Below are 15,619 nucleotides of genomic sequence, written 5' to 3' on the forward strand. Positions count from 1 at the left end.
CAAAGAGTGGAAAAATAAAAGTTGAAATTAATTCGGGCAGGCTTTGCCCGCTTCCCGGATCTCTCTATCTTCATCTCTAATTACTTGTGATTTGAAAGATAATCCTTTTCGGTTAAAGGACTAATATGACCATTTTTTTTTATTATATAGAATATTACAAATTGATGAAAAGATTTATTCTAACCCTTTCTTTATCATCGTTAAAGAAGACAGATCAAGATTAATACCAATTTCGTTTTTTTTTAATAGATGGAAAATTCAAATTTTAATTTAATTAATTGTATAATATTTTAAAAATTTTTCGTACAATTATTTTTAGGATAAACTACTAAAATAGTCATTTTTTTACTCCGGTTACATTTTAGTCACTTATGTTTAAAATGTTATGTTTTAGTCACTTGCGTTATCGTATTGTAACATTTTAGTCACCGAGCTGTTAATTGCCGTCAATGTTGTAGCAGTAAGCTAATATGGTACATTAAATCATCATTTCAAACGAAAATTTTAAGTTAAATTCTAAAATTGGTTCCTATATTTTTTCATTTTGAGTAATTTAATTTTTTTCATTTATGTTCTTTTAATTTTTTTTATTTTCCATTCTCTTCTTTTTTCTCTTTGTTTTCCTCCTTTCTTCATTTCTTTTAACATAGTTTTTTATGTTTCCCATTTGTTAAAACTAATCCACAAGTTCATCTCACTTGAAAAATATTATATTGTTAAAAAATAAAAATATAGGGACTAGTTTTAACAAATAAAAATATAGAAAAACTATATTAAAAGAAATAGAAAAGGTAGGAAAATAAAGGAGAAGCGACGAAAATGGAAAAAAGGAAAATGAAAAAACATATAAGAAAAAAATTAAATTGTTCAAAACGAAAAAATATGAAGATCAATTATATAAATTAACATAAGTTTTTTGTTTGAAATGATAATTTCATAATTTTTTGTTTGAAATGATGATTTAACGTGTCATGTCAGTTTATCATTACACCGTTAACGATAATTAACGGCTCAGTAACTAAAATGTTATAATGCGATAACGTAAATGAGTAAACATAAAATTTCAAAAATAAGTGACTAAAATATAATTTGAGATAAATAAAAATGACTATTTTAATAATTTACCTTTATTTTTCAAAGAAAGGCAGGCAATAATAAAATTATTTACTTGAATCTAAGTTATGATTAATTACTGGAGTGTTTCTTTAAAAAAAATCTAAATTCAAAACTGTTGTTGTAAAAGAAAAAATTACTTTTGCAATCCGTATTAAAAGGTTCGTGTAATTCGGGAAATTTTATGTATTCACATTTTGTGTATTTTGTTAATGTCAAATCGTTTTCAATGGTTTATATATTTATTTTAATTTATTATTATATTCATATTAGAAATAATTTCGGTGGCTCAGGGAACATAGGATGTTCATAAAAAAATTTCCTTTAAATTTAATATTTTTAATATGGTATTTGTGTTATTTCTTGGTCTTATGTAATATATATATTTGATAAAAGTTATATGTTTTGATAGTGAAGAAAACAATATTAATTTGTTAGTGTTTAATTGGGTTTAGAATTGATTCGATAAAAATTCATAATTACCTAATAATATTAGCAATTAATTTTATCAAATCAATTTTAAAACCCGAATTAAATCACATCAATCAAACTATATTTGACAAATTAAATGCAAAATTAAACAAATTCACATTCATTGGGTGAAAATGTATTGATTGATATGATATATATTTGATATGTTGATATTGTAACACCCCTTGCTCGACCCGATAGTCGAGTCTGAGTTACAGAATGCTATAGTCGTTGCTGGAGCAACTAAAGACAATAAAATTCAATTAAACATAAATCATACAATCCAAGTCATTTTAGTTCATATTTAACAACACAACCTTTCTCGGGTCTTATATGAGCTTACATATGCCCTAGAATTAACCCGGAATCGAATAAGGATCAAATTGTAACATTTACAAATTTCAGGTTGACATTGCGACATGAGGAAGTTCCTCGTTGTGACGTGACATATTGACTTGGGCCTCATTGTGACGATGAGGTTCCTCGTCATGCCATGGCCTGAAACCTAGAGCTCATCGCGGCATGGACTCTGGTTTTGGCACAAATAAGCCTTTCGGTACCTATTTCAAGCCAATTCAACCATTTGCACCTTTGGTACATTTCTGCACCTCTAAACCTATATAAAACATGTTCAATACATTCAATGCAACCAATCCAATATGCCACAAATTGGCACCAAAACATATCAATTCAACTTAAACTTCACCTATACAGTCATGCTTTTAAACCATTTCATATCATCATTTCGCATACAATTCTGTACACAACTTATTATTTTAAAGTCATAAACAATGTTACATAAGTTACCAACACATACATTTACTTGTAAGATAATTCACATTCCATAATTTTAACATCAACCAAGTTAAAATCAAACTATCCATCCAAAATAAACACATATATTAACACCTATGGACATGCCACAAAATCATACTTGAAATGAGAAAATTTACCGAGTTGATAGCATGATAGTGTGAGCTTCGGGTTGATCCAATTGACACGTTTTGCAAGCTGACAAACTACAGAAAAAGGAAAATAACAAGGTAAGCATTTCAAATTCTTAGTAAGCCCATAGACATTAAATATAATCTTACCTCATTTATAATTAAATATATTAAACAACTTAGCTGGGTAAAGTTTGACTAAGCATATTCACACATAGCAACACGGTGGGTTTATCATATAATCATATCAGATAATGATTCAAACATGTATCAAATCAATTCATAGATATTAACTTTTCAGTACCATATTGGAACGACAAAAAAGTGCAAGTGTACACAATCGCAACAAGTAATAAAGTAACAAGTAAATGTCGAGTTATCGTACCCATAGGGATTGTGAAAAGAATTATTTATGAATGCAATTTTAAAAACACTTTGGTGAAGAAAAATATTTTGATTTGAGGAGGTAATTAAAAAATAGGATTTTAACCAAGTAAAATAAATAAAAATAAAATAAAAGTTCCAATGCACGATTTCAAAAGATGATTTTAATCAAGATGACATAATTGTGTTAGATTAATTACATCTCTTAACTTAGAATTATTAAACTCATGTTTATGTTGTTACAAAATTCACGGAAACTTGGTAATTTGCTAACTTATGAACATACTTACCTACCAAAATCCATTTATCTCTTGACTATATCTCTATGTCATTTCAACCGATTAAACAGATTTTAATAAGCAAATGTGTTAATGCACATACATACTTATGAAATTAAAATAATCTCTTATACATATCTCTATGCCAATTCAAACAATTAATTCAATCTCATAAATACATAAAAGATTACGCGAGGTAACAATGTATTTCTACCTTGAAACAGTTTAATCACAATAATCTTGTAAGTTATGCAAGGCTAATGTACCCTTAGATACCGTTGATAATTAAACCCTTAGCTACCTTAGATGATCAAACATGTACTGATTAAGTATCGTGTCAATTAATTATAATTTCAATCCGTTTAAATAATTAATTCATTAGTTACCTTACAATTGTAATGTAAGAATAACTTAGTCATGGTTATACTTAATCAAACATCTTACCGAGGCCTATAACAACACAAATACAATTTTAATAAATTAAGTAGACAAAATGCAATCAACCTAACACGAATTAAATTTAGGCTATATTAATTAAATTAAATATTTCAACATCATAAATATTCATAGACATGTTCATCATAACAACAACAAAATTAAAAGGATAGGCAACAAGAATCAAATCCGGTGTTCTCTCTGTGGCTTGACTAGTTTGCTCCACTCCTCCTTCTCCGCTTGTTCTTGTCGAACAGAGGCTTCTACGAACACTTGAATGCTGCTCCAAATGGTGGATGAATGACTCTTTTTCAAGAGGGGAAATCGGCAAGGGAATGAAGAATAATAAAAGAGAAATGAAGAGAGAAAAATGAAAGAGAAGTGAAGAGATGAGAAGAGTTGAGATGTGTTTGAAGTAAGCAGCCAAATGGGGTATTTCTAGGTTGAGAAGGCTACTAAAAATAGCAAAAATCAGCATCCAAAGACTCCCCCATGGTTGGCCACACATGTGGCATGTTTGAAGGTTTCAAACATGCTATTTTATAGTAAGGGCAAATCTAGAAAGGCATAAATAGTGGAGGGGTTTGAATGCAATTTGAAGGAGTCTTCAAGGGACATTTTTCAAATTAAATAATCATCCAAGAAAGCTAATTGGGTCAGCATGTGGGATGGTTTTGGGCTGCCCAGTGCTCGGTTGGATCAGTTTTCTCGGTTCAGCTCAATTGGACCACTTTTCATAATTAATTAATAATAATTTATTTAACCCAAATTAAATTGGATTAAAATTAAAATTAAAATTAAAATTAATTATATTATGAATTAATACACATAATTTGGACCGTCTTAGGCTGAAAAGTTAATTTTCCTTGATGCTTCAAAATTGCTTCTCGGTTTTGTATTTCTAGCAGTATCTGCCGAGCCATTTTTCGCCCTTTGTGCGAATCTATAAAAAATGATCAAAATTAATCAAAATTTATTATAAAATTAAGTAAAATTCAACATGTTAATAATTTAATTACAATTAAATTATTTTATAATAATTAAATTTTTTCGACAAGAATTTTATAGAAATTACATGAATTTGAGTTAAAAAGGGCATGAAAAAGTGTGTATATTTTCATGTTTCCACACCCCCAAACTTAATTCATTGCTCATCTCGATTAATGCACAATTTGAAAAGAATTTCTCGAAAACACCTTTGGAAACTTTATTCAGAACAGCTTTCTTCCCAAAAATCATGATTTAAGTATACTTATACTCAAAAACAAGAAATTTGACACTTATGCTACTTATGTATACAAATCATTCAAATTAATATCAATTATTATTATAATAGAAAAATAGAATAAGTTCTTTCTCAATAAAGACATGCTAAATTCCTACCAATTTGATTTTATTCCTTCATTCAAGAAAGTTGCAATCATTAAATTTAACTTATGCCTTCATATGTTGAACATAACAATTTCTCTCCACTAATGTAGGTAGCATAGAAACTTGAATCAATAGGTCTTTAAAAAGGTTGTAACATGGCTAGGCTAAGGGTGGGTAAAAGATAGGTAAATTTAGGCTAAAAACCCTAGACTCAGCTTCAATTGGGCCTTCGGAATAATTATCTTCAATATACCAACTTACTTGGCTTTCACATGCTGTTTTGTACATCTATTTTCTTTGATGTACATATGCTCTTCGAAGTACATATACTACAATTTTTTGAGCATTTGATACTTCTTTTCAACTCCCCCAAACTTATTTTCAGGGAACATTCTGAATAGTACTGAGTCCAGTGTTTGGGACAATTTAAAGATAATTACGAGAAAAGTGATGGCTAAACATTGCAAGGGTTCAAATAAAATTAGGCCTTATAGTCTCAAAGTTGGGTTTCAAGGGATAAAAATTCATCATGGTTGGCTTGAAAGGCTCAAATGGTCCAAACAAAAGTAGCCTAAATCATTTTCAACTTCCCATGCTTACTAGGATTTTGCCTTAAGAAACTACTAAGTCAATTCTAGAGACTTAAACTTTCATGCATGCCTAACTTTCCCAAAGAACTAAAAATTTTATGTTATGATTTGCATTCTTTATTAAAATAAATTTATGTCATATTTCAGTTAACAAAACAATTATTGAAATAATTGAACTTTATTCATACTGAAGTTTAGAATACTTAACAAAATTTCAAATTTTTGAACAAAATATAACCTAATCATAATTGAAAGAAAAAATTATTCTGAGTGAAAATAATTTCAATTTTTCGGTCTCCGCTACTTAAGGTGAACAATGTCCTCATTTTTTAAAAGTGAATAAATACTATACACTAGGTAGGATTCTAGAAAACAGGAGGTGTATAACAGCCCATTTTTAGTTAAACCAGAACAGTGGTTTCGGGACCACAAATCCGAAGTAAAAATATTTAATTTATTATTATTTTAAGGTTTACAGCATAATAATATGTTTTTGTGAAAATTTCGTTAAGAAATTTTATCATTTGAATGGTCAATTTGATAAAAAGGACTAAATCGTGTAAGGTGAAAAACTGGAGTTCTATTAGATAAAAGTATCTAATGGCTATGAAATTAAATAGAGGAGGTCCTTATGTTGTAATTAGACCATTATTAAGGTGGGTAGACATTTATGTACATAGTTTATATCAATTTTAAATGTTTAAGTAAAGGTTAAATTAGTAAATTATAAAACAAATTAAGTTAAAATGACAAAAACATGATGTCATCTTCACCATTTAGTTTTTTACCAAGCTTGTATAGCTAATTAAGGTACAGTTTTTGTCCCGTTTTTAATGATTTCTATGTTTTTGAGATCATTGCAGCTAGGTATAACTAGCCTAGGGACTAATTTGCAAAACTGTTAAAGATTTTGAATGATTCCATTGATGAATACATGTGTGTTTTGATGTTTGATGATAGATTATGAATGTTGGTTGTGAATTATATAAGTTTTAATAAGTGATTTTTGGTAAAAATGCAAATTAGGGATTAAATTGTGAAATGTGGAAACTTAGAGGTTGAAATGTGAAATAAATGAAAAGTATGGGCTACTACGGGTATAATAGTATTTTAGCTAGCATGGGTTGTGGTTAAATTGCATGAATTTGTGTATTTGTGAAATAAGGACTAAATTGTAAAAGATGTGAAGCATTAGGGGCAATTGTGTAAAAATAGCTTAAAGTGAATTTTGGACTAAATTGAATAGAAAGATGATTAAATAATTTAATTCAGATTACATATAGATCAAGAAAAGCGAAACTCGAATCTAGATCGAGGGAAAAGCAAAGTTATCGACTAATCGACCAGTTTAGCCGTTTTTACATTCGAGGTAAGTTCGTATGTTAGAAGCATTGTTATAATTATGTTTTAAATGCTTTGATATTTCATAAACTATGAATATGAGACTACGAACACATTCGATAATGATTCGACGATGATTCGGCATTTGAAATCCCGGTTGAACTTTAGGAATAGATTTGGATACTAGTGACATGTCATTAGGGATTATTGTGATTATGTGACCCGGGTGCTGATCCTGTATGTCCTACCAGTGGTTGAGTATGCCGACACGTGTTGCAGATACTTGACAGCTTGTGTGATGTGGAAACACGAAAATATACACACTTTTTCAAGTACTTTTTAACTAATTATTGTCGAAAAATATATAATTATTATAAAATAATTATTCTGGACTTAAATTATTAGCATAATGAATTTTAATTAATTTTATAATAAATTTTGATTAATTTTGATTATTTTCGACAGATTTGCACAAATGGTGAAAAAAGACTTGGCAGACTCTGCTAGAAGTGCAAAACCGAGAAACAAATTTGAAGCATCAAGGAGAATTAATTTTTCAGCCTAAGACGGTCCAATTTATGTGTATTAATTCATAATATAATTAATTTTAATTTTTATCCAATGTAATTTGGGTTAAATAAATTATTATTAATTAATTATGAAAAGTGGCCCAGTTGAGCTGAACCGAGAAAAATCGAACCGACGGCATGCAACACACCTCATCCGTATTCGACACCAAAACAGGGTTACGAGGCATTACAGGACTTACATCGCAAACAATCATACAATTCCGAGTCATAAAATTCAACCAAATTTAAAACCAATTGCATTCAGTCATAAAGTCCTTAATACGAACCTACGATGCCTAAATCATGCTTTGGAAGTGGTCTAAGATTAAACAGAGAACTTAGGAAATTTTTACAGAACTTAGAAGATTTTTGTCATGTATAGGGGTTACGCGCCCGTGTAGTTTGGAACACACCCATGTGGACAGGCCGTGTGGACACGCACGCCCGTGTCCCTAACTTGTGTAACTCTCTGTTTTGCAAGGCATGAACAAATTGAAGTCACACGGCCAAGCCACACGCCTGTGTGCTAGGCCGTATGATTAATAAATTTTCATAAAATATTTGTAGACTTCACACGGCCAGGACACACGCCCATGTCTAAGGCTGTGTCCCTCACACGGCTGAGACACACGCCCCTGTCTTTTCCCGTGTGCTCAATTCTGAGCATTCTGTTTCTCAAAATTAAGGTGCAGGGGACACACGGGCAAAACACATGCCCATGGGACACACACGACCTAGACACACGCCCGTGTGTCTACCTATGTGGACAAAATAAGGGATATTTACCAAGCCATTTGCCACCCTCATTTAGCATACACATACACATACACAAATTTAATGGCATAAACCATGGTATACTTAGTCAACCAAAACATCTACAATCATGGCCAACACATGTCAATGCAATACCTTCATCTATCAAGCTCATGATAGTCCATTATGCCAAATCAAACATACCAATTTCACATTCAAAAACACCTCTAAGTGTAACACCCCGTACCCGAGACCGTTGCCGGAGTCGGACACGAGGGGTTAACGGGCTTAACCCACTCATTTTCACAGTCCATTTTAAAAATTTCCAGGCAGTTGGCTAACTGCGTCACTATTACCTTAAAAATCATATCTTGAGTTCCAAAACTCGAAAATCAGTTTCGTAATTTTTCCCTGAAACTAGACTCATATGTCCATCTATATATATTTTTCTAGAATTTTTAGTTAGGCCAATTAGTACAGTTTATTAGTTAAAGTCTCCCCTTTTATAGGGTTTGACTACTCTGACCTTCCTGCAATGTGACTTGGATAACTCCTTGTACAGGGCTTCAATACTTATTCCGTTTGCTTCTAATGAAACTAGACTCAAAAAGGAATCTATACATATATGGTATGACTTCTAATTATCTCTGTTTAATTTATAACGAATTTCCAAAGTCGGAACAGGGAATCCAGAAACCGTTCTGGCCCTGTTTCGCGAAAACTTAAATATCTCATAATATACTGTTCATATGATCATTTCGTTACTTTCCTATGAAAATAGATTCATCAAGGTTCGATTAAAATTTTTATTCACTATTTAATTCCATTCCTACTATTTTAGTGATTTTCACATCCACATCACTGCTGCTGCCAGCATCTATTTTTAAGGTAAACTTTACCTATTTCATGATCCTCCATGGATCAACTAGAGTTTGTCATACATATACCAAAAGTGATCATGAATAACCATTCCCATGGCTAACCGTTACCAACATTTCCATACCTCTCGACGGACAACATACAAAACGATTATAATGCTATGATCAAAGTATATTTAAGCCATTTTTGCATGGCTATCCAAATTTACACAAAACCGAAGGGTTCATGACCAACAACAAAAGGGTGGTCCTATACATGCCATTTCAAAGTTCAACCAAAAGTATACCAAAAGGAGCTTTGATAGTGTGGGTGACTTCGACTTCAAAATTCTCGAGTCCGATAGCTGATGAGCCAAAATCTATAAAACAGAAATTCAAAGAAACGGAGTAAGCATTTAATGCTTAGTAAGTTTCGAGCCATGAAATTAGACACAACTAAAGTATAGCATTCATATGGCTAACAGATAATTTCATATGCACAAATTCTCCATATCATACTTACTTCACATTACCAATCCTTATATTCCTACACAAAGGATCAACTTAGCCAAAAGCCGGTAGCTCATTTATCGACTGAGCGAATGATACTTTAACGGAATCCCTACTCAAATGCATATACGAAACGTACCTCATCATTGGGATTTTACAAGCGTATTAACTGAAATTTATACAGCAAGATCGCTCATTCCCGAATCACGTACCTTGAATTTAACCGGATATAGCTACTCACTCAAATGCCTTGGGACATAGCCCGGTTATAGTATCTCGCACAAATGCCTTGGGACTTAACCGGATTTAGTAACTCGCACCAATGCCTTCGGCTTAGCCCGAATTAGTAACTCGCACAAATGCCTTGGATCTTAGTCCGGTATAGTCACTTAGCACAAAAGCCTTGAGGACTTAGCCGGATATCATTGAATAACCAAGCACATATATCAATAAATCATGACACATCCATATTTCATTTTCATTACCAAAGCTCAAACACAAGACACTTATCACATTTACAAATTTCGGCTCAATAGCCACATACAAAGAGCATGATTTTGATTTACTTAAGACATAATCTAATCGAATCATAACCTAAGTTCCATTACTCGAAAACTTACCTCGGATGTTGTCGAACGATTTCGATGGCTATTCGACCACTTTTTCCTTCCCTTTATCGGATTTAGTTCCCCTTTGCTCTTGAGCTTAATTTAACAAATAAATCGATTTAATCATTTGAGTATCAAAAAGAGGAACTCAAGGTACTTAGCCCATATATATTCATTAGACATTAAAGTCACATATGTACGAAATCATGAATCTAACTCAACACAATAGTCCACACTCTCTTTTAGCCGATTATCTAAGCCAAGATAAGGCATCAATATGCTTGCCTCTAACCGAATACATGCACACCAATCCATCTCATGTGGCGAATATGCATGTCTATGTTGAGGCCAATTATATAATACCACACATAAATGGCATACATTTTACTAACTAATGCATTACATATTGTAACTCAATACGCATCTATCATTTACTCCATAACCGAAACATCATCATATGTAAATATATATACCTTGAGATAGTATATATGTCATACCAATACATCATGTGCAAAATATATATATATATATATATATATATATATATATATATGTGCAAGAGCCGAATCACAAGTTGGTTATAACCAAATATAAACATATATCCAAAACACAAATCTTACCTATCATGCAATAAGCATAAATCATACTTATGGATATACCATGGCCGATACTTCCAACAACACCAAATAAAAATATACTTCATGGATCTAAGGTAGACCCAAGAAAGGAACTCATAATCATCAAGATGTAAGCAAACCACCATTGTTCATCTAGATTTAGCATGAAACACAACCATCACCCTTATTAATCTCCATAGCCGAAAACCTTACTTATTCCAAAATCACAATTTCAACATGGTTTACCAACAATAATTTGATATCTCACTCAAAATCAACTAGGATTTCAAGAACTAGTATCAACTTCCTTACCTTAATATCGACCTAAGATGACCGATTGCTTCACTCCTTTCTTCCTCCTCTCAATTCGGCCAAGAAGAACCAAAGAACACAACTTATTTTCCTTCTTCCTTAGAACTTTCAGCCAAAAGAAGTGAAAAATGATGGACACTTTTTTTTTCTTCTTTCCCTCTACTCACGGCAATGGGGGAAACAATCACACACATCCTTTCTTTTTTTTTTTTTTTTTTTTGTTTCTCATCCTACTAACACTAATATTTTATTGCCCATGCTTTTTATTTTATTACTCCTTACATAATGCACTACCCCAACATGTTTATGACATGTTTTTAATATAACATTTTGTCCACCCATGCTCATGGCGGCCACTACATATTAGGGGGAAAATTGACATGCAAGTCCTCCTTTTGATTGCATGCACTATTAGATCCTTATAAATTAGCCTATCACATTTCAAAAGTGTCACACAAGTCCTATGTACTCCATTCACATGCAATTAACTAAATCGAAGCTTAAAAATTTTCGTACATTCATATTCACATATTTTAGACAATAAATATCACATTCAAATAATTTGGTGACTCGGTTTAGCGGTCCCGAAACCGCTTTCCGACTAGGGTCACTCTAGGGCTGTCACACTAAGACTACTTTCAATTTGCATTAACTTATCAAGATAATCCATCATACCAATAAACCAAACTCATTCATTTCACAACAAGTCATTAAGCCACAATCAACATTTAGCAACTCAATATAAACCACATCACCAAAGGGGCTGTGACAGCCCTAATTTGGCCCTAGTCGGAAAGTGGTTTCGGGACCATAAAACCGAGTCATAAAAATAATTAACCATTATAATCTATGCTTACTGTATGTGTACATGCACGTGTGAAAGTTTCATGTTTTAATTTCGTCAATTGTATGTGAAATTATTAAATAGGACTTATGTGAGAAAATTCTGAAATGTGATAGGTTAATCTTAAGTGGCCTATTAATGCATGTGACAAAGAGGATGGACTTGCATGTCAAATATTCATTTTATTTAGGTAGTGGCTGGAAATGATGATATGTTATATAGAATATATGTATTATATAATTATAATGGCTTTATAATTTTAATTTAGTAATGAATTAATAAAAAGAAAATGGGTGATGAAAACAAAGCTTCACCTTTGTTCTTCTAGGCCGAAATGTAAGAGAGGAAAGGGAGAAAACTTCATTCGGTTACCATAGGCTTAAAATCAAGCTCAAGAGCAAAGAGGGTCGAAGTTGGATAGGGGAAAAGAGAAAGTAATTGAGTAGCCTTTCTGTGACAGCCCTAAAGTGACCCTAGTAGGAAAGCGGTTTCGGGACCGCTAAACCGAGTCACTAAATTATTTGAATATGATATTTATTGTCTAAAATAAATGTGTGAAAATTTTAAGCTTCGATTTAGTAAATTGCATGTGAATTTAGTCAATAGGACTTATGTGTGACACTTTTGAAATGTGATAGATCAAAACATAAGGACCTATTAGTGCATGTTGAAAAAGGGGACTTGCATGTCAATTTCCCCATCTAGTAGTGGCCGCCATGATATTAGGGTGGACAAAGGATGATGGGCAAAACATGTCATAGACATGTTGTGTTGGTGCATCATGGGAGGAAACAATAAAATAAAGTTAGCAATAAAGAAATGGAAAAAAAAAAAGAAAGGAGAAAGAAAATGATGAAAACAAAAGAAAAAAAAATGTGTCCATCCTTTTTTCATTCTTCTTGACCGAAAATTCAAAAGAAAGAAGGGAGGAAATGTTGAAGAGATTCGACCATGCTTGTAGCTAGGTGAAGCTCAAGAGCTTAGAGGACCACAGTTGGATAAGGGAAAGGAAAAAGTGATCGAATAGCCTTTGAAGCCGTTCGACAACATCCGAGGTAAGTTTTCGAGTAATGGAACTTAGATTATGATTTGATTAGATCATGTTTTAAGCAAATCAAAATCATGCTCTTTGTGTGTGGCTATTAAGCCGAAATTTCAAGTGTGATAAGTGCCTCGTGTTAGAGTTCTGCTAACGAAAATGAAATACAAATGTGTCATGATTTATTGATAAATGTGCATGGTTATTCGAATGATGTCCGGGCTAAGTCCCGAAGGCTTTGTGCTAAGTGACTAAATCCGGACTAAGATCCGAAGGCATTTGTGCGAGTTACTAATTCCGGGCTAAGCTCAAGGCATTGTGCGAAGTTATTAAATCCGGGTTAAGTCCGAAGGCATTTGTGCGAGTTACTATAACCGGCTATGTCCCAAGGCATTTGAACGAGTAGCTATATCTGGTTAAATTCCGAAGGTACGTGATTCGGGAATGATTGATCTTGCTGTAAAAATTTCAGTTAATACGCTTGTAAAATCCCAACAATGAGGTATGTTTCGTATGTGCTTTGAATTAGTTGAGCCCTTACAAATAAGTATTCGCTCAGTTGATAAATGAGCTACCGGCCTTTGGCTAAGTTGATCTTTGTGTATGAATATAAGGGCTGGTAATGTGAAGTAAGTATGATATTGAGAATTTGTGCATATGAAATTATCTGTTTAGCTACATGAATACTATACTTTGGTTGTGTCTAAATTCATAACTCAAACTTACTAAGCATTAAATGCTTACTCCGTTTCTTTGATTATCTGTTTTATAGATTTTGGTTCGTCAGCTATCGGACTCAGGATTTTGAAGTTGAAGTCGCCCACACTATCAAAGCTCCTTTTGGTATACTTTGGGTTGAACTTTGAAATGGCATGTATAGGACTACCCTTCTTGTTATTGGTCACATACCCCTTTGGTTTTGTATAAATTTGGATAGCCATGCGAAAATGGCTTATATATACATTGGGCATGGTATTATAATCATTTGTATGTTGATCATTAAGAGGTATGGAAATGTTTGGAAACGATTAGCCATTGGGATGGTTAATCATGATCATATTTTGTGCTATATATGTAAAAGGGCTAGTTGAATCATGGAAACTATGAAATAGGTAAAGCCTACCTTAAAGACAGATGCTGATAGCTGTAGTGATGTGGATGTGAAAAATCACTAAAAATGGTAGGAATGGAATTAAAAAGTGAATAAATTATGTAAACGAACCTTGACGAGTCTATTTTCATAGGAAAGTAACAAAATGATCATATGAACAGTATGTTAAGAGATATTTAAGTTTTCGTGAGACAGGGCCAGAACGGCTTCTGGAGTCCCTGTTCCGAATTTGGAAATTCATTATAAATTGACCAGCAATAATTAGAAGCCATGCCATATATTTAAAGATTCCTTTTCGAGTTTAGTTTTTGTAGAAACAAACGGCATCAGATTGAAGCCCATGCAGGAGATATCCAAGTCGTAATGCATAAAGGTCGGTGTAGTCGATCCCGTAACATGGGGACTTTAACTAATAAACTGTACTAATTGGCCTGACCAAAATTCTAGAAAAAATTTGTAGATGCATATATGAGTCTAGTTTCAGGAAAAATCACGAAACTTATTTTCAAGTTGTGGAACTCAAGATATGATTTTGAAGGTGACGGTGACACGCTTAGCCTATTGTCTGAAAATTTTTAAAATGTCTTGTGCAAGTAAGTGGATTAAGCCCGTTAACCCTCGTGTCCGACTCGCAACGGTCTCAGTGCACGGGTGTTACAGATTTATTGGTATCGAGCTACGGTTTAGTCGATTCTAGGACTACCGTAATACGTGTGGGTCTAGATATACATGCCATTTTGTGATTATTTGATAGTGTGGTGATTTCTGACATTTGTAAATGTGTTTATTTATAGTAATGGATCCCGATCCCGACCGAGCGGTAGCTGATGATCTTGAGAGTGTAGCGCCTGCTCCCACGCAAGGGACAGCGCCGCGGACTCTCAACCTATTGTTAGCAATCCGAATGATAAGGCTAGGCAAGCTTTTTATAGCGTGATGAATGATTGGTTCAACCAATACATTCGAACTAATACGGCTGTTCCACAACCTCCATTCCCGACAAACACAACCCCCGCACCTACAATACCTCCGGTAACTGACCAAATAAGGTCAAATAAGCCCCCAGTTGACAGAATCCGAAAACATGGGGCTACCGAATTTAAGGCTATGGACAGCGATGATGCCAAGCAAGCTGAATTTTGGTTGGACAACACTATCCGGGTACTCGATGAGCTATCTTGCACACCCGATGAGTGCCTAAAGTGTACTATCTCCTTGCTACGTGATTCTGCCTACTATTGGTGGAATACGTTGACTTATTGTGCCTAGAGAGCAAGTAACTTGGGAGTTTTTCCAAACCGAGTTTGGAAAAAGTATATCAGTCAGAGATTTATGGATAAAAAACGGAAGGAATTTCTTGAGTTAAATAAGGTTCCATGTCTCACACCGACTATGAGCGAAAATTTGTGAGGCTTAGCCGATGCATACGAGAATGAATTTCCTCGAAGCCGTAATGTGTAAACGTTTCGAGG

Source organism: Gossypium arboreum, chromosome 10 (genome assembly GCF_025698485.1).
Source record: "Gossypium arboreum isolate Shixiya-1 chromosome 10, ASM2569848v2, whole genome shotgun sequence".
NCBI lineage: Eukaryota > Viridiplantae > Streptophyta > Magnoliopsida > Malvales > Malvaceae > Gossypium > Gossypium arboreum.